This window comes from Oreochromis niloticus, linkage group LG1 (assembly GCF_001858045.2).
Source record: "Oreochromis niloticus isolate F11D_XX linkage group LG1, O_niloticus_UMD_NMBU, whole genome shotgun sequence".
NCBI lineage: Eukaryota > Metazoa > Chordata > Actinopteri > Cichliformes > Cichlidae > Oreochromis > Oreochromis niloticus.
In genome coordinates, this window is record NC_031965.2 from 9,436,015 (window position 1) to 9,457,513 (window position 21,499).

At 40.6% G+C, this 21,499-nt stretch overlaps 1 protein-coding gene across 1 annotated transcript in view; it reads left to right on the forward strand.

Moving 5' to 3' along the window:
• Positions 1-357: 357 nt before the first annotated feature.
• lrrc4cb (leucine rich repeat containing 4C, genome duplicate b) overlaps positions 358-21,499 on the forward strand; it is a 45,110-nt gene continuing 23,968 nt past the window's right edge. The window contains exon 1 of the mRNA XM_003450800.5: positions 358-1,581. The gene's annotated coding sequence lies outside the window, so the exon portion shown is untranslated. The remainder of the gene's footprint in view (positions 1,582-21,499) is intronic.

The window sequence follows — 21,499 nt, forward strand, 5'->3', positions numbered from 1 at the left end:
AACATGGTGGTCAATTCAGATTCTTTCCGCACTTTTTATGTGGAAGAAAGCTGGTAAGATGTGCACATGTTGAACGGTTGAATGTGGGTTTATTTGTGGATGCAGACCGTTTTGGATGACTGATCAGAGCATAACGCCTGTAGGTGGCAACCATAGGCTACCTCATCAACAACTGAATCACACGTGCGCGCGTACCCACGCACACACACACACGCAGAGACACACAAACACACACACGAACACAGAGACATTAGACCTGGGCTTGCGTTAATGCTATTGATCCCTGATAATTAACGAGCGCTGTGTGATTTAAATGGGCAGATGGACGCGCAGGCAAAGTGGTCAAAGTTAAAGTGGTCCCTAGGCAATTTTCGGGAACACGCTCTCGCCCACACGTGCCCGCACCTGCATACACTTAGTAGCCTAGCTACACGCGCACACACGTGATTCGCTCACACGCACGCGCGCGAGGCAGATCTGTGCCTGGAGACCGTGATCTCAACGTGCTCGCTATTCCAGTCATGGACTGCAGCGAGCGGGGGGACCATTAGGAGACGGTGGGCAAGAAAAAAAAAAGGCGCTTTATTTGCAACACACGGAGGATGCTGCTGCTGTCTCACCACCCGGATCGGACACATGCTCCCTGACAAGCGGAATTATTACTAATAGCTGCGCTTATGTAATCAATGCGCCGGGTTGCTGTGTGTATGTGTGTGTGGGGGGGAAATAGCACCCTGTAGAATCTGCCCATTTGACTTAATAGAGAATACTGTATGCCATATGCTCTTAGAGGAGCCTATGGCAACCCATTTGTCCTGATGCGACGCGTGTGATGGTTGCAGTGGGACGGATATCCTTAATTTTATCCAATAGGCGTCCTCAGGTTTTCTTTTTTCTTTTTTTTTGTAGGACGGTTCTGCACCCCGTTCGTTCTGCGCTGACCGTATCAGCAACGCTTTAAATGGGTAATTGTTAACTGTCAGGTGTTTCCACTGGTTTTGTTCATCTTTATTAAAAATTCACAGCCAAACAGGCATATCTGTAAGAATCAGTCCACTTTTTTCTTTTTTTCCTCTCTTTTTTTTTCTTTTTTTCCCTTTTTCCCTCTCTCTCTCTCTTTTTGGTCGAATTTGGTTTGGCGATTTTCAAAGAGGAAACCACCGGTGGGAGTCAGTTTTGGACTGTGACTCGTCTGGAGAGGAAGAGGGGGCCTATTCGGACTTGACCATCTAAAACTCTGCAGGATTTCCTCCTCTCAAGTCCAGAGGAATACCTTCAAGTCCAGGGGGGCTACTGCTGGTCCTCTTGAGCGTTTTCCCCCCCCTCTCTCATTGGCGCTCGTTGCATCCGAGGGAATGGTGGCCGCACCGCAGATCCACGCAACTCTTTCTGAATGTTTGGCATTTTTCGCTGGCGAACATTTTGACTTGTGATCGAGAAAAGACGCGGACTGCAGTAGCCTCCAATCCCTTTCACATGGAGATTTGTGCCTCGGTCGTACTGCAAATCTTGAAAACGGGGACCAGGGCCCTGCTGCTTTTTCATTCGATCAACCTCGATTTCTTTTATTCGAGAAAATGCGTAAGTATTTCACTGAATTCACTCCAATACAGCCCGTTTGGTGTGATGTGGTGCTGTGCATCCCCATGTAGACTAATCTCCCATCGCCATTTAACCCGTAATTTGGTTTGCTGGCAGACTTCACTGTAAGGAAAGCTACTTTTTAAATATTCTTTCATACGTTCTTCTTTTCTTTCTTTCTCTATGGGTTACGGTAGCTGTCGCATTCTCTTTCGGGTGTGAGCGATTGTGTGCGTTCTCTATTTGTGTGTGTGTGTGTGTGTGTGTGTCTGTGTGTGAGATATATATGGGGTATATAGAGAGAGGGATAAAGATAGATAGGAAAGGGGGTTGAGGAGATGTGGGGATAACTGATGCACCAAATCGTGTGTTTGAGCGCTCGGTAGACACTGTGAGTCTGTGTAGTCTCTGTTGCCAGTAGGACATTAAAGCTAGAAAAAGGCCGACGTCATATGGTAATTCAAATTCAGTTCAGGTATTCTCAGCATACACGTTTGCAGCAAAAAGGGCGCCGGATTGGCCAGGTGGGCTGGCTGGTCCACTGGAAGGACGCTTTGAGTTGGAGGTTTGAGTCATGCTTTATTGTGTAGAATATGCTCGTGTATGTTTTTTTGTTCTTTATCCTATGCTTATACTAGTGACCCAGTGTATCTCAAACCAAGCAACTCGTGAGTGATACAGCTCGAGCAGAAAAGAGCTTTTGATTCTCCCCCTAACACAGCCTGAGCAGGTCAGAGAAAGTATAGGGCAGCATTTTAAAATCTAAGCTGTCAAGTCTTGAAGGACTTGTTGGTTTAAGTAGCTTTAGTAATGCAGTCTTCAAAGAGAAAGCAAATTGAATAGGAGCTGTCCATCAGTGGGAGGTGCTGAAAATGCCCTGATGCTGAAAATACATGTGTGTTGGTTGAAATGGGCACATGGAGCTGTCGTTATTGGTGCAGGCATCAGCTAAAAGCAGTCCACTTGAACCTGAACCAGTTCTCTCTCAACTACACTCATCCACATTCACTTCTGGCGATTTTACAGCGTGCCTGTAAAATGAAGGACACGGGCTGAGTGTGAATGAGTCTGTGATTCAGGGTTGGTTAACACAAATTTGCATTCACATATAGGCAGAGCCTTCCCATTACACGATATCTCATATGTGCTGTTGCTTGATGTAACATTTTTCATGAGTAGACACTTAAATTGGCTTTTCTGGTAAGCACTGGTGCAGTTGTTCTTTATGATCAGTAGGTTGCTAAGAGTCAGGTTGTTGCAAGTGTACTTCCCAGTGTGTCGTTTATACAAGCCTGCTTACCAGAAAGTTGACTCAGTGTTGAAGTATAAGCGAAAAGGAACACCTATACTTAGCATAAAGACAACATGTCACCTCTTGAAATCATTACAATGCAACTACCTCGTTGCAAGAAACGTGGGTCAGGTGAATGTTAATTATTTTTTTCTGTCACCCCTCTTCTAACAGTTACTATAGTTTTGAAAGCAAAGTTTTTCTTTCTTTGTTGTATTTTTCCATTTCATAATTTGTCAGATGTTTTCAGTGAGCCACAGGAATGCAGTTAGCCCTGTTTAGCACCTGGAATCAGAGCTACTACAGAGCTGTGCAACTATTACATTTGAAGAATGGGGTTTGATATTGTATTGCTGAATTAAGCAAGAACTCCAACACCTGTATGTATCATTCACTGCTAAAATGCATTCCCTGATGTGCACATTAACCATGCCATCGCAACTTGATTGTGATGGTATTATTTCATACAGTACAAGTTTTTTTTTTCTTTGTAAATTGCAGTTTTAACTTGCCGTTGTAGATGAAGCAACACCACATTCATCGACAGCATTTTTTTGAAATCTGAAATTTGAAATCTCTCCTGCGATTTTTAACATTTCTCAGTTTCAATATTTCACATGTCATGTTTTACTATTGTCAGTCAAATGGGGTTGAAAGGATTTGCAAATCCCTCCTTTCTCTTCCCATCTGCTCTTCAAACAGCGTCCCCAACTATTTTGAAATCTGGGTTATTGTAGAGTATACAGTTTGCCTTCTATCCATTAAATATATATATACTCCTTTCTAAGTGATTTGCAACAGTTGTTTTACAGTTTTAAAATTCAAGTGCCTCCATGTGTAGTTCTGTTTGTGAAATCTGGAGATACCCTGTTATTGGAGTGAGCTGTAAGTGCTAAAATTAAGGGCACACACGAGTAAGTGTCTCAATAGGGCATTGGGCCACCTGAGGAGTAACACTGAGCTCTTAGTTTCTGAAAAAAATAAAAGGAAACCTGAAGCTCAGCTGGAGAGCTGTGACTATTTCCCACCAGAAGTTCATATGAACCTTAAAGATGGTCAGCATCATTTTTATTGGAATAGCTGTAGTGCTGTGTTTGGTTTCATTGCTCGAAAACAAGTCGGCGGGTGGGGGGACTTAGGTTGTCCTGCAGATTTGGGTTTATCACCTTGTGTATTCCTTGGTCATGAGGCCAGAAACACCCAAAGCACGAGAAATACGATCACCCTGACAAGCATTGTCAGTTCTGGCATTTACCTGCCTGCTAAGGGACCAAATGGACGTAAAGCATGCCAAGACCAGTCACCAGAACAGCCTTGACAGAAGCCTTCGCTGTAGGAAATAAGCACTTGGGTGAATAAATTTCTTTTCATGCATGACACACATGTAGTCAACCACTGGTTCAAAACAGGGTGAACGGTGACTCATCTAACCACCTCAGTACTTTTTTTTTTCTCTCCTCGTTAAAGCGACGCGTTTGTTCTCGTCCAACCTGCTGCGTAAAGGAGCTCATTTGTAATAAGGAGTTTACGTGATTCAGTTTCACCGTCACATCCCTCCTTAAATATCTTTTTGCTAAGCTGCCTCCTTACTCCCCCAACAAACATTTGCAGCAGGTTGAATCATGTTGCCTCGTCTGTGTTTTTTTTCTCTCTCCTTGCTTTTGGAAACGGTGGACACAGTGGAGGCCCACGTGTCTCCGATTTGCTCAGGTGCTTGTGTTGTTTCACAGTTTTCTCTTTGCATTTTCCAATTTTCAAACTTCATTAAGTCAACTAATGTACATTACAGAAACTCCACAATCTGTCCTCTGATTAAACTTTTTTTTTCTTTAAGCCACAGGAACCAAAATAATGAGCAACTGGGTCTGCCCATGGTTGCTACACGCAACACTAAGCATGGTGGGATGTTAATCACGGAGTAATTTTAAGGACCAGTCACACACACGCAAACGCACACAAACACATGTGTGGAATAAACGTCTTCATTTTTTTTTCTCCAGTCTTTTAGATGTTAAATGTCCAGTCATCCAAACTAGGATTCCTAATTAATTCCCCCAAATCCTCAGGTTATGGGTCAACCCCACAAAGTTCAATCTGATTTCAGCGTGACATTTTCAAGACATTTTCAAGACTCTGAAGCTGAAGCTACCACGGTAGATTAATGCCTGTTTTTAAAGCCTTTTGCTTTCAACCTGACAACGGCAAGAAAATAAAAATAAAAAATTGCTGATTCATTTTCAAATGACTATCTTCTCCATTACACTTACGCTTCTGGCAATTGATGGAGTCAGTCAGTGTTTTTGAGGAATACGTTTTGTTGTTTCATCAATTTATATCGTCGCCTTGCCCGTCTGCATATATCTCTGCTTGATATGGGGATCATTTATGGCTGAGCTCCTGTCTGGGTAAAGTGAAAAAAACACACACACACACAGCACAGTCCGCCCCAGGGCTTTGTGTTTCATCTTAAATAATACAGAAGGATTGTTTGCATTTCTATATGTATATTTAAAGCACGTATCCGTGTGACGTAAATATGCAAGTGGGTCGCGGCTGGAGATTAGAATGACTTCCAGCCGGCTCCATTTTGATAGATTGCGCTCTGTATCTTTCCAGTAGTACCTCCACAAAACATGTGTTTGTGTCGAGTCAAGAGACAAGGCTGATCTGAGCGAGTTGGACTGCTCGGGTGTGAAAGAGTCCAACGCATGCCAGGCTGGAGAGAGACTTAGTATTCACTGTAGCAGCTTAAGTTATGCCTTTGTGCACCAGAAAGGGGATTATTCAGCGAATCCTGCTCTGTGTCATTCACAAGTCTGCATTTCTAAATCAACAAATATTAGTGTGGTGATGTATGAAGACACTGCATCTGCGTGTGTGCCTGTAGAGCTAACTGCCTGCTCATTACGGCTGCTTGTGGCTTATGTAGAACGACGGCATTGAGGCCTGCAAAAAAAAAAAATCATAACTTATGGCACAAATGTTGTAATTGTTTTGACTGTGGCTGTCGGTGTCTTATTTCACCATCTGTGTTGTGTGCCATGTGTCTGCAGTGGCCTGCAGCAGGAGCCAGCCATCAACTCCATTGAGAGCCTCTGATAGAAAGAGTATGTTCGGGCTACGGGTACCATGTTTCTGCCTGCTAGCACCAACCAGCCGCTTTCTCGAAATGACATAATGACCTTTACAGATTCTGCTACAGGTTTCTAACGACCTACATATATACAGGTAAAGCTTAAGTCAACATTGTTTTCTGTGATATGAGACGCAGCTGAATTCCACCCCCTGCCCCTGAAGAATACATAATCACCGTAAACAATGCCCTAAAGGCAATTATGGCTTTTATTCAGCTACTTTACTGCTTTATTTATTTATCATTTTAAAAAAATGTTTCATAAGTATATGTAATACTGTACAAATCAAGTAAAAGCATATCACAGCAGCCTACAAGAAAGCACAGAACTCTGGAAGTCATTGGAAATGTTTATGGGAATTTGCAGCGATGTTCTCATTAGTGTGTTTATTTCACATCTAATCCCAAGATGATGAAATTAACCAGTTAGTCAAATTCAGTTTTGTTTTAATACCCTGTATTTTATTACACTACCAGTTAGCATAGCGTAAAACGTTTTATTGTTCAACCAGCTCTCTCTCAGCACACAGCAGGTAACTTTAAGACCAACCGTAGTCATTAAAATTTGAAAGAGAACCATACATCTAAGATAATACAGCTACATTTGGGCCAGTTTTGTTCAAGATATCTGGGCATCTACAGACTTGAAAACTGCTGAATGAATACTTCATGTTATTTGTCTGGAAAACCTTGAGACTGTTGGAGTGTGATTTTATGTGTGTGTGTTTATGCCTCATAGTAAAGGTAACTTTATTTTACCATTTTATTGCTGACATTGAAACCAGTTATTAGATGTGATAATAGGTTTAAAATAGGAACACTAGAAGAGTATTCAGAGGACACACCCTCAATTTTAAGGAAAGTGATTGCAATTAGCACCAAATTCCAATGGGTGATATTAAGGATGACCAAACTAAATCCAATCCAGAGGGCATGCACGGTAATGTTCACAGCTAGTTTGTTAAGTAAAAAGATGTGCTAGAGTCTGTTTCTATTATGCTGATGCAATATTCAGTGTAGATCTTTTTAAAAATTAAATTCAAAAATGTACCTTCTAATAGTCTATACTCATTCAAAATAAACTAAAATATTTCATTACCATTTAAGTTTTAATTATGATGATAAGGGCTACTAAAAATAAAAAATCCTACATCTGAAATTATTAGAATATTTCCTAAAATTAATCACAGAAGGACTTAAAAAACAGAAATGTCCACCTTGTGGAAAGTATGCTCATTTATACTTGGTTGGGGTTCCTTTACCATGAGTTACTGCATCAGTGCGATGCAGCATTGAGGCAATCAGCTTGTGGCACTGCTGTGGCTCTACTGAAGCCCACTAGGCTGGCAAATCAAGCGCAATAATAACATGGTCAGCAAAACATTTTCGGCCCCGTGGGCAGCAGCAGAGTCCTGCAGGAAAAGGGAATCAGCATCTCCATGAAGTTTATCAGCAGATGGAAGCATGAAGTGCTGCGTTGACTTTGGACTTGAGAAAACACAGTGAACAACCACCACCAACACCAGCAGATAACATCGCGCCCCAACTCATCACAGACTGCGGAAACCTCCCACTGCACTTGAGACGCCTTGGATTCTGTGCCTCTCCACTCTTTCTCCAGAATCCTAGGCCCTTCATTTCCAAATGGGACAGAAAATTTACTTTTCATCTGACAAGAGGACTTCCTTTCTGTAACTACTTAACCCATGTAAGGCATTTGGGATGTTGTCTCTTGTTCAGGAGTGGTTTGATAATAGCAATCAGACTTTTGTCTCCTGAAGATGCCAGTGCATGGTGACTTTCAATGAACTGACACCACCGTCAGTCCACTTGTCGTGACTCTCAACCAGGTTCTTGAATCGACTTTTGTGACTGCGTTCACACCTGTTGTTCATGCACCTTTTCCCACCACATTTAACTTTCCATTACTATGCTTTGATACAGGCTGAGCAGTCAACCTTTTCAGCCATGACCTTCTGTGGCTTAACCTCCTTGTGGAGGGTGTTAGCGATTGTCATCAGGACAACTGCCGGCAGACTTCCCCATGAGTGCGGTTGAATGCACTGAAGTAGACAAATATTTTCAGAGAGGGAATTTCTGATTTCCGTGCGCTATGAGACACACTGATCAAAATTAAAATAAAAGCCTTTTTAGGGCTTAAATATGATGTGCAACCCAACATAACTCACGACACCTGACCACCCCACTGCTGTCTCCTCCACCAAGTTTCATTCAGTTCAGCCAAGTAGTTTGCAAATAATCTTGCAGCCAGATGGAAAATCATCACATAATAAAGTATAATACAGTAATCAGAAAGAGAACAACTCATTTGTTAATGTGATTGAGGTGATGCAGTGTTGTAATCTGTTTAAATTCCTAGTGCTCATCTATAAAGAATTCATTAAATTATATCTTTTTAAGATTACTCCTTTGTATTTTGAAACTTTATTATAAACCGTTGAGCAAAAAAATTAAAAAAATAAAAAAATAAAAAAAAAATAAGGGGAACACATCAGGACACCAGCTGAAAATCAAATCAGGGACTCTGTGTTTTTGCTTATTTGACATTTGCCCTAAGGAGTTAACTGTTAGGTCAACCTAAAACCTTTGTTCTGAATATTAAACACTATTCTAGGATGTGTTTGAAGGTAAGGCTTAGTGGAAGACAACAGCTGTAATTTGAAAAACTAGAGTCATGGGAGGGGTAAAAAGTGTGGAAATATTTAGAATCTTGTAAATGTTGGCCATATTTTTGGCAGTAAATGATGCTAAGAGGAGTTTGGAACATAGTGAGAGTATAAAGTGCATGCAAAGCTGTTGTTTCTGAAAAGGAGTAAAGCATAGTAGTGTAGCTGAAGAAATCTGGCAGAGGTTATATGACACTGGTGCATTCCTATTTCTGGCCTGAAGTGAAGCAGAAGCTTTTTCTATTACTACATGATAACTATGAATACATGAAGTATGACTACATGAATTATTTCACCAGTGAAGGCCTTTCCCTGACTATCATTGTTCTCACCAGTGTTAGGATCTTTCATCACACTGCAGTCTGTATGTCAAGACATTTTACAAGAAGCCAAACAATCACATATGTTATTCCTAAAAGAAAAGTCTGAGTTTATTATGATTGAGCCACTGGAGATTATTAATGGCTGTTCATCCTGATAGTTGCTAGGATATTTCAGTCTCGGGCCAAAGTGATGCAGCCAAAAAAAATCTTCTGTGTTAAGCAAAGGTATTTAGTCAGAGCCCATAGTTTTATATCATAAGAAGTTTGAGGTTTGGCTCATAGTGCTAATTAGACTGAAAATCACAGAGGTCAGAGAAAACAGACTCAAGTCCCACACATAAGTTTGTACCTGGATCCACGCTTCAAAACACAGCTAGACAGGAGAAGCCAAAGTAGGCTAAAGCGAGCCTTTGGAGTATTCTGCCATTTGATGTATCAAGTTCAGACCTAGTGGAGGTGAAAGCAAGCCCTTGGAAGGGCTTTGCCTCAAAGTGCGGGCAAATCTCATTGTCTGCTTATCAGCCTCAAATTTACTCCGCCTTACTGAGATATTGCCTTGGAGAATTAGGGATAATAGCTGAAGTGATGACTGTCATGATGAGTCTCTATCTCTCTCATGTCTAATACCCCCTCGTCTTTCCGGCTCCGTCTTTCAAACTTTCCCTTATTTATCTAATTCCCCACATATTAATATACATTTTATCTCCTGCCAGTTCTTTTGGCTCAGATGTACTTGATGAAAATAGCTGAGCGTTACTTAGTTCATGCGTGCCTGGGCTTTCATGTTACAACTCACAAGGAGCAGACAGTGATTCATGATACAATAAGGGGGTGTAAGAATTAAATCAATATCTAGTTCATTAATGCTTTGGCAAAAGGCGCAGATTGTAGTTGCTGGAATACACTAGATTGGCTTAATTGGCAAAGATGAAACCCCAGTAACTGGCGCCAAGTCAAACACTACTAAACTGAGAAGGGAATCTTGTAGGGATGACAAGATTGCCTGTTTAGTGTGTCGCTTGGAGTTGCCTCCCCAACCCCTCCCCACCCCTACCACCACTTCTTTTTTTTTTTACGACAACACTTCTTTTCACCAACACGGTTTTCCAGGGTTGAACAAAGCTGGGAGAACATCATGTTCCCTTGTTGCCTCGCACTAATGCATTATTGGTGAACCTCATTGTTTGCGACAAGAGCATTTTGTCCTTCACATTCAAAGGAAAAGAAAAAGAAAAGCCTCTCATGTTGCTTTTCTTTGTGTCTTGTATCCTCAATTATAACACAAAGTCTCTTTCATTTGTCATGAAATGTATTAAGACTTGGCTAAGTATCCAAAGGATACTTAGGATAAAGGATAGTTGTAAAACAATTTGATCTTTTCCTCGTTCCATGCGTCCTGTAATCTTTTTACATCAGTAGAGATGGGGACATCCCAGTCATTTTTCTTGCAGTTTTTATTCCAATAGAGTGTTTCCAGTGTTCCTTTGACATTCAGTACAAGTGCATGCATAGCTCATATCCCTGTACAGTTGGTCAAATTTGTTATTAAATGTAATAAATCTGCTTATTGTAACTATGCAATCAGTAAATACCTTTCTTTTAATAAGGCAACAAAAAAACAAGTGTTCTACAAATGTTTTGTATCACTCTCAGTGGAAAGAGAACTGACAGTCTGACCTTGACGTGGTTTAGAATAAAGCCCTTCCTTAGCTCTGGTTTGATTAAAATTTTCTCAGCACCAGCAGCAAGTAGCAGTGCTCTTGGTGACCACCTATAAATCATGGTGAAATATAGCACTGAGCAGTAAATATATGCGCCAAAACCATAGCAGAGATGCTCTCAGAAATAATGTCACCGGCAGCTTCGGTTACTCCCTTAATCCAAATGAGTATCTTGTGTGAGCTGCTTCAGAAGGTGGTTGTCAGGCAGGTTGTTACGAGCAACTTTCCACGGTTCCTGTGTAGTGTTGGGCATGTCAGTTGTGTTTGCCTCTTCATGTAATCTCAAACTGACTCCATGTTGAGAGCGGGGCTCTGTGGGGGTAGTGCCATCTGTTGCAGGACTCCTTGGTCTTGTCAGTGAATGTTTAAAATTTTTTTTTTTTAAACATTATGGCTTTAATTTGGAGTTACCAGGACACCAAAATAAATTGGGACCTCGTTGTATTCCTCCAATAGAAGAGAATTTGTGTTCAGTCATAAAAAAAAGTAAATAAAAATAAAAAATTAAATTAAATTAAAACTATCCACTCTCTATTTTTCAGGGCGATCACAGAGATCTCAAACACTGGCCTCTTGTCAGCATTTAGGCAATATACAAAACGATGCGCACGGGTTATTAATACTTGGGTTAAGCCAAAACAGTATTCTTCATGTGAACTTTTTGGATACATTGCCAAGAATCTACTTCTAAGTGCTTCTCAGCTGTGCTTCTGTCGCTGCAAATGTGTGTTACACAGTTGAAGTAAAAACACTGCTCGCCCAACCAGCTCCTGCTGTACGGACTTTAATTATCCGTGCTGGAAAAATAGTGACACGAGCTGAGGTGGAGACCCAAGTCTTTATCGTTTTCACACCTTGGTTATGAATATGATCAACAACGCGAGCCAATTAATTTTGTAAAGGAAGAAGGCACTGCTTGACTACAGTACCTACCACATGTTTTGCAGTTATTTTACTTAACAAGTCCTCTTAGCCCCTGCGATATACAGACTGGGATCACCTCCAAGTCCCCCTCCCCATGACCCTGAGCTGGATAAGCAGTTAAGAAAATTGGTGGATGGATGGAAGTCCTCTAATCTGATTGGGTAAAAATGCTTCTTTGTGCCGAGATACACAGATACACACACGGTTTGCGTTTCTCATCAGGCTTCAGAATTAGTATCTTATTTACTTCTCTATCCTCTGTGACAGCAAACAAAGAGGGCCGGGCATGTCAGGCAGGGGCACAAAGACCTAACTTTCTATTAAGGATACAACAAGATGATGCGTAGTGGTAAAAATATTGCATCTCCGGAATGTCTGTTCTGGCACGAAAAGTAAGCAGAGTAAACAACTAGATCGTCAAGTCAGGTCTGAAAATATCTGATCATGTTTTCTTAAGGCTGCATAGATTACTTGTCAATGAACTTGTTTTAAGAATTTTTTTTTCAAAAGCTAAAAACCAAATCCGTCAAATAAGCTGTAAATCACTATCACACAATCAAAAGGAATGCGAAGGTTGTGTAGGTTGATTCACACCATTAACTGAGCGAGCAGTTTCTGTGATAAATGCCAAAGGAGACTGATTTTCAGTTTCAATTTTCATGCGTTTCTTTGGGAACATATGGTAGTAAATTGAGTGTTTGTCACATAAAATAAGCAAACGGGCAAAGAAAAAAAAGCTCTAGTCTCTTAAATTTGCGTTGGGTAATTTCCAAAATCCCATATTGCTATAAGTTTATCACACAGGCAACTCGTATAATGACATATAATGACAAAAATGCACGAAGACCAAAACTAGGATGCAATTTACTTCACGGTAACCGTTGCTATGAGCCAGACAAGCTCTACCAGTATCCCCCATTCCTGTTTCTCATTCTTGAGCAGTGAAGATATGTAGACTATGTATCATGAGTCATTTAATATAGCGTAGAGCAGCTAGGCTAAGGGGCATATGGCCATGTTGGAGCACAGCCATCCGGCTTAAGGCAGGGTAAATGGATGGGCAGGGATTGTTGGTGCATTAGCATTTCAGCTCTGCATCGTGTTTCAGTGTTGTTTCTCCAGTAAGCTCGCTGTTTATCCAACAGCAGTAAATAAAACATTACAATCATATTTTTGCTCCATGATCGTTAAAGTTGGTGGTAAGGAATTGGGACTGTCACACCACTTGTCTGTGACTGCAGAAGAGACAGACAGAAAGGAGAGACAAATGGAGTGGGGAGAGCGCTGGCGATCCACTAAAATATCCCTGGCGACAACGGATGCTGTGTTCACACGTTATTCGCAGACAGTTTGTACCAGCACTAACATTCTGCTGAAGCTGTGATCGGCCACGATTGGCTAAACGCGGTGGAGAAAATGCTGCCGCAGAGCTCGAGAGCTGACGACGGACTATGTGTGTGTCGACTGTTGATTATGGGGAGAGCCTGTGGTTCCATCTATTTCATATTCATGAGCCAAATGGTGCACGTTGTAATATTCATGGACAAATTAGACGTTCAAAACACCAGTGTGAGCGAGGCCGTATGTAGAATGCTCTCACTTGAACTTATTCCACCTTATTCTGACCCATCGATTTTCATTTCGCTCCTTTCCATCACCGATCCTGGTGCTGGGTTCCTCTCTGAAACGAGCTGAACATATTCCATAGTATATTTTTATTGTAGTACAAAATTCCAGGCCGTTGTCTTCACAGAGATAAGTTTCCACTTTCTACTAGCACTGGCAAAGCAAAAGCACTCTTTTTCTTTTAAGGAATAATATATCCTGTTTACTGTACGATAGGTTGAGAGCGGACTGGCTTGTAAGAGACCAGCTTTGTTCTGCCTCTCTGATCAGCTGGCTTGCTAGCAGTTGGGAGGGAGCAACAGAAGTGTGTCCAATCAAGCTGAGCCCTGTTTTAAAAGGCCCTGCAGTCCTTGGGCAGAGGCCGCATTTATGACCCAAAATCGAGGAGACGAGCCTGGCCCTCTTCCAAGCCCCTCGAGCTCGTGTATATTGTTTGAGCATATCCAGAGGAAAGTGCAGCACTGCAAGGAGGCCTCATGAGACACCTGTACATGTGTAACTGACTGTGGCTATGTGTGTGTGTGTGCGTGTGTGGATAACGAATCTCAGTCTCAAACCTTATAACGATAGCAATCACTTCTTTAAAGTCTAATGATAAAAGCGGGCGCAGAGTGCAAATAGTACCAGGGTTCATTTTTTACCAAGAGCTATTTTACAAGGTCAAGAGAAAGGAAAAAAGTGCACATCCAAAGTGACAAGAATGAAACCCACTATTGCCATTCCCTAATAAATACAGTCTGCTCACTGTTGATAGAAATTGCATTTGACTTGACAATCAAATTAAAAAGCCACTCATTTGCATCAGCTAAATGGGAACCTACAGTCATTTTGTGATTACAGTCCAGTTAGTCTATTACTGTAATGGTGCGGATTTATAGCAGATTTTGCCCATTAGGTGATCAGAGCGTTTCACACCATGGTGGGTCTCATCTAATTTAGGGCAGATCCCTAAACTGAAGGTCAAGATGACAACTCAGTTGCTTTGTGTGCCTGAAATCTATTTTCACTGACCTGTCTGTAAATAGATTAGGTCAGTAGTGATTATAGACTTAACCATACTAACTGAGACCAGAAATAATGCCTTAAGAGCACTTAGTGTCCTTAAAGTACCGTATTTCATTCATTCAGCTCTAAATTTTACTTGAGAAATTCTTCTGCTTCACATCATCATTCCTCAAGATTCTCCCTTTTAAACACGATACAAGAAATGCAGCTGCCAAAATAGCACAGATTTACCACAGGAACGGACTTTAGGTCATCCTCAAGTGTTTTTTTGTGTGTGTCTCTGTGTGTGTTGCTGTACTGCAATAGTTTGTTTTCCTTAGGGTGGATTCATCCCAACGTGCCCCACAATTTTATCTTGCTCATGGTGATCAATAGGCATTAGCTTGAGACAAGTGTTTTCTCAAGCAGGTTGTTCACTGAGTGATTGGCATGTCTCTGCTCCTTCACCTACACATCATCATGAACCCTTCTACATCTGACTGAGCAAACACACTTCTCAACCTGAATGAATGAGCGTAACACTCACCGAGCTGTCAGTGCACTTTGCTTCTGGAGTTTAGAGTCAAAAATCATTGCAGCTGTTCCGGAGCTTGAAAATTATCCATCAAGGTCTGCTTCTGGATCGGTCTGAGGTGGACTAAAAAGCCCCACTGTTACCTCGCAGGCACAAAGTCCTGGGACCAGTACTCCTAAATAGTGGAGATTAATCAAAGGTAGACTCAGGCCCTCCAGAGATAAAGTTTCTGTAATGTGGTACTGCAGCAGCTCACAAAGTTTGGTATTTTCCAGAGTAGGATCAGGCTGTGATCAATTTTATTCAATCCATACCAGCAACATATATTTGATAGCCTACGTTTTTGCACCCTATTTTTCTGGAGCTGCTTTATCTTTACAGACACATCATGGTCTGACTCATAAATGTGAGTTTATTAGCTCAACCTGTCAGTGTGACATTAAAACTATACCAGGCAAAAAGAAACAGTGGCTGTAATTGTGCTGTATTAACCTGAGAGAAGGTATTCAATATTTTTGCTAATAAAAAGAGCGAAGAAAAAAAGCTACTTTTAATATGAAATCCTAAGCTAACAGCACAGTTATATCAACAATCATTTACCACAAACAAGCTGTGGTTCTAACCCAGCCCAGTTTTGACATGCCTTGACTCACACCATTGTGTAAACAGAATTTTGCAGCATATCTGATGTTTGACACGTTAATCTGCTCATTGCATTCGTCATTTTTGACGTGTTTTATAGAAATCCATTACCATTGCTCCATTATAGTCTGTGTGCTCCAGTCTTTTCTCTCTTCTCACTTGCCTGCCTTATCTTGGTTGGGCTGAGTTAGGTGTTTTTCAGTCTTAAATCTTTTAGCAAAAAACTAGGACTCCAAGATAGAATCTGGCTTTGTGGAGCTAGATCAAATACTAGCTCGGGTGCTCTCAGTAACAAAGGTGTTTTTTGTCATTCCAAATAGAGTATATGATGCAAATGCAGCTCTATTTGAAATGATATTCTTGCATGCCTCTTTTGCTGTTTTCTTTTTGCAATGACATGTAATAAGTCTCAAACCAATTTGCAGCCGTCTTTATTCTTGACTCTCAAGCTACAGACTTTAATCAAACAAGCATATGTTGCCTATGCGGTTGCCTTTGCTGCATCAGATAGTGGAATAATTCAGTGATTCCCAACAAGGGGTACAAGGATCCCAAGAGCTACTGCTTCAGTAGCTGGGGAATACGTAGAAAGATAATTAAAGGACTGAGTTGATCTGAACAAGTTTGAGTGGAAAAGTTAACAATTAACAGAGAACCAAAAGGAAAGAAATGGCATTATTAGCTCCTAATAATGGTTGTTGTTGTCAGATTATAGGATAGAGAATACATAATTTATTGAATAAGCATAATATTTAATTGCTGAAATGCAGTATCTAGCTAAAATTCTGAATTTGCTACTTTGCTGGGGTTCATTTTTTGCTGCTTTGTCAAAAATATGACAGCTGAATTGTTAGCTAACAATGCAAATTGTTAGCTAAATGTTAAATGGGTTCACCGATCCAAGTGTCTTGAAATAAGAAGCTGTTAAGACGGCTGTAGAATGAGTAACCTGAAATTAGTGCGGATCCAGGTTAAAAATGTGTTCGGTGGAAACACGTGAACACGAAAGATAGTGGGAACATGAAAGATAGTTTGGGTGCGTTACATGAAAAAAGGTTTGGAACCAATTGTCCAATGGATAACAACTCACTTAATGCATCCAATTTATTCAATTATAGAGTAGCGGCATATTCATATGCATCTTTGAACGGACACAGTCTCTGAATTGCAAGATAGAGATGTTGCAAGATACAGTGAATTGGATTTTACACAACAAAGACCTAATCTATCATAGGCAGAGGATGTGGCAGTGGACTAAAAGATGTGCAACAGGAGGGATAATTCAATTATTGAAAATCTTGTGGGCTCTTCCCTCTGCTTTTCCCCATGGTGTTCAAGGTTAATTGTCATAAGTTCAGGCCGGTCTACCACCAAAGCACGAGGGACGGGACCAGAGGAAAGACAGTAGACCAAAATTCAATTTTATTAGGACGATTGCGCATTCAAGCAATATTTTCCATTAGGCATTGATTGTTCAGTGCAGACTACCTCTAGGCAGCTTCAAAGAGTTTCTCCAATTTTCTACATAAGTTACTGCTTGTTCCCTCGTCTCGCTGACATCACAGCTAATAGGAAAACCAATGTGACACATTTACTGAAGAACTAAGCTTTAGTAAAAGGTTATATGAAATGTCTTCTGAACCTCGGCTTAGGCTTTTGCCTGTGCGATTAACAAAGGTGTTTGGCATTGCAAAGGCACTGTAGATAGATAAAGGCCATTTCAGACACCAGCATGTTAGCTTGTCTCAGTCATTTAGAGGATTGCTTGTGTAATGCCATCTGTATTCAGGGGATGAACATCCACTTTTACACCACGACGGGGAGAGGAGCAATATCGACTTCAGCCAACATTTTTTGCTTTCCCTTTATCTTACATTCACTCACCAGCTAGTTAGTTCAAATTATGACTGAAGTCTGGGTACATTCATTGTAGAAACAGCGAACATACAGTATAACAACATTAAGCATTTGTGAATGCAGAATGTGAACTGCTATAAAGCAGACTATAGCAGGCCGCAAACACTTTGTTTCTTCTCAGTTATGGACTGAGGTGTACAATTAAAGAAAAAAGAAGACAAAATAAAAATCCAAAATGCGTCAATGCAATGTGTCAGGCAGAAACAGTAATTATTACATAACCCTAAAGCTGCTTTCACACAGGACGTGGCATGCATTGCTCTGCTTTTGCTTGGTTCAGTGAGGAAGGCAATCAGAACCGTGCAAAATAAGCAGCGTTTGCAAAACTTTCAGTGGGCTGTCATTCTGCTTTCTGTGCCTCTTTGCCTCTGTACTTTCAGAGCTTTAATATAGATGAAGGTACTGTAAAGAACACATAAGAAATCTAAGCTGCATTTATACAAACTGTCTGCTTTCAGCAAGTGATACGAGTGGCAAAACACACACCTGAAGCATCTACTTGGATGGAAACCTATTTCCAAGAAAGGTTTTTCCTTCTGAAGTCTTGATAGAAATTCAGGCTTATTTTGTTTATTACAGTGGCTTCCGACAGATGAAATTATCATATTTTTTTATATTTTTGCTCCATTTTGCATTTTCTTTTGATGCTACCTTCTATTGTCTGTGCATGCAGTCAAAACGATGGGCAGCAGTCCAGTCCAGCTGTGTTGAGCTTTAGCAGTATAGCCCAAGAGCTGCTGAACTCTTGGAATACAAAAAGGTGAATTTTTTTCCTGAAATATTTTCTTAATCCAGTATGTTTTTTTTTCCTTAGACTTCAGACACACAGACCAGAGACTGACTGGTTAGCAACCACCTGCCAGCCACTATCACAAGGGAAAATTGTGTATTCCTTGACTGACTGGCGAATGGTTATTGGGGATTACTTGATTGTAATAGGTGAAATTAACTGCAAAGACATATATGGTGCAACACTAAATCCTCCTTGCAGTTGCTTTAGTCACTAGCAAATTGCCACAGTCTCCTGTAGTTTTCATGGAAGATGCCAACTATTCTCCCAGCAGTAGTGAAACTGCAAAAAGTCTGACACAAACCAAAAGCTGAAAGAAGTTAGCAAGTATTTTCAGGCAAATAGTTGTCTTCCACACAAACTACGGGCAACTGCAGCAACCTGGTAGTGACCAAAGTAATCACACGGAGGTGTTTGGTGCCCCACTTTCTTTGAGACTAGTTGTACTTAGCAACTGGCTGCAATCTCCAGCAAAACATCTTTCATACACATGTCTTTCTACTGGTCCCTTGCCCTTAGATATGTAACAATTTAACAACTGTGGGCAGCTGTTTTGATAAAACAAAACAAAAAATAATAGTGCTGTCAGCGTTAATCTCGTTAAAATGATGTTAACGCTAACGCGTTAATGAGCTAACCGTGCTAACGCGTTGATGCCATGCAGCCCCACGCATGGGATGATCCGCGCTAACTTGCTAACGGAGATTTGCCGCGTTAATGGGGTTATAGCGTTAACGTCACAAATCTTCAGATTAATTGATAATGAAATCATGATGTTTGCCTGTTTTTCTGTGGTGACATATTTGTGTACCGTAAGACACAAACAGGCGTTTCCATCCAAGCTTTGAAACTACACATGATTCCCCATTCTATTGTTGCTATTAGTGGTTACTGATGATGCACAATAGGACCTATGATCTCCGTATATATTATATAACAAATAAAATATTTCACATGTTAAGAAAACGCATGTTTGCTAACTAAGTTCTGTATTCAGTAGGGTTCACAGCGACCAGCACAAACCTGTTTCCAAATATACCAAAAGAAACCAGTCAGCCTTTTAAAATCCCATGAAAGGTTCATAAAAGAAAAAAAAAACTGGTTTGCAAATTTTGCACAGTGTAATAAGTAATTTTCTGCTTTGAGCAGTCAAAGCAGTTATTCTGTGCTCGTATTAGCAGCTTTTTGTTAGCCACAGCCACTTTTTGTTAGTAGAACTTGGGATTGCCATCAAGTTCCGTATTAGGCTTTTTTCCCATTTAGCCATAGTCTTTAAAAAACATTTACAGCTAAACAAGAGCAATTGTATTGTTTGTTTTATCGCCAGCATACTGGAAATGCTGTATCACATCGCTAAAAGGCTCTGACCATTAGATTTGTACAGATCCTGACTTTTTTGTGATTTCATCTTGACCTTCTCTATTATCATGTCATCAGATACACAATGAATACGTTCTGTGTGGCAGTCATATCATCACTCCAGAACAATTTGTAAAGAGCAGAATTGAGCAGTTTCTAAAAGTGCGTTTGCACACACACACACACACACACACACACATACATGCACACCACAAACAAACAAAGGTCTGCTGTGTCTCTGCTGCCTGTCAGGTCGAGTGGTGGTGGTGATGACACTAATGACAGCGGTGAAGGTTGGAGGCTGCTCAGGATTTAAGATGTGACACCTGTCATCACTGTAATAATGAAATAGTACGGTCCATGATACAGATCTACGATGCCTCCATGTACAAACTGCTGTTATTGATGCTAAATTGTTTCTGAAACACTTTATGTGTCTAAATGTGATTACTATTTTTTTTCCTTCCATTTTATTTTGGCAGCAGCTTTGGCGGTGATAAATGATCATGGCTTTGTCCAAAAAAACAAAAGGGACTAGCCTTGTTTGTTCCTCAATGTCCTGTCTCATCCTCAAGTGCTTTTCATCTACGAAACTCAATGCGAGTCCTCCACTTTTGGATTCCACACAGTCATTTCCATGTTTAGCAATTCATGTATCCCCATCCTTATCCTTTGTCACGTTGCCGCAGGTGCTCGGTCTGCCTGTTCCAAACTAGCTGCTGCTTCTGGTCTGAGTGAAGCATAAGCTTGTAATTTTTCTAATTTGTGTTTTGTTTTTTTGTTTTTTTACAAGATCTACGGTTCAATAGACACTTTTTCTTCCTCCAATCTGATTTATTATTTCAGGTGACCGGTTTACCTGGGATATGATAAACTGTTGACTGGTGTTTATATGGATGGATAAACATGCACTACAGCGGAAAGGTGTGATGTGTGCAAAAGTGATGAATATGTTCTGATACGTTTTCATCTTCTTATCTCTGTCTGGTCAACTCCCTAAAGATATCTACGCCCGTTGAGTGCAGTCGTTGTCGCTCTCGTGTCACTCTTAATTTGATGAGAGTTTGTATTTAAAACTCAGCAGAGGAGCAGTTTAGATAAGAAGCTACTACTTTTGAGTAAAAGGCAGAAGCAGGCGTCCCTGTAGCATTTACAACAAGGCAGCAAGGATGTACATTTGAGCCTAAACTGTCCCTATTCTGACTGAGGTTGTTCTTTTGGGGCACTTTTATTGTGTTTGGGCTTTTACGTGATTAGAAACAAATTATTAGGACCTATAGCGAATCACTACTAAGTGCTTTTAACACCAAATGTTAATGTTTCCATGACCCGGATATACAGTGAATCACTAATGTATGCATAAGGTGTCAGTAGAAAACAGCACACACTGAAATTACTTTAAATTCTGTCATCTTTTAACAAGTGCTGGGGTCCAAAGAAATATTACATTACACACATTACCTTTTTGACTTTTTTTACTAACAAAAGTAATTTATTACACTAGTTATATTACTTTTGCATTACTTAGCATCTTCATTTGTGTGATTGCCAGTTAACAGTTTAACACTGTGCTTTTCATATGCCCACACATCTGCATTAATCCCTCTCCTCATAAGGAGAACATTCAAAAGATGGTTCTTTTAGTAGCCTGTTCAAGTATTAACATAAAGCTGACAGCAAAGACAGTGATAAACAGCCAGTAGGGCACTTCACAGGAAAAAACTCATTTAAAGCGGTTCTACAGTGAGGGTATGTATGGGCCATCATCCCTGCTGTAGTGACCTGTTGCACATCAGGACTAATCTACTTGCTTTGTTGGCAGGTTGGGCAGCAGACCGTATGAACTAAACAGGTGAAGGTGACCAAGCAGCTCAAGTTACTTTGCTATTCCAAAAAAATAAAATAAATAAAACACTTACACTTAAACACGCTATGCAAGATTACAACCATGCACTCATTGTGCACTCTCCGATAAATCTAGGCAGA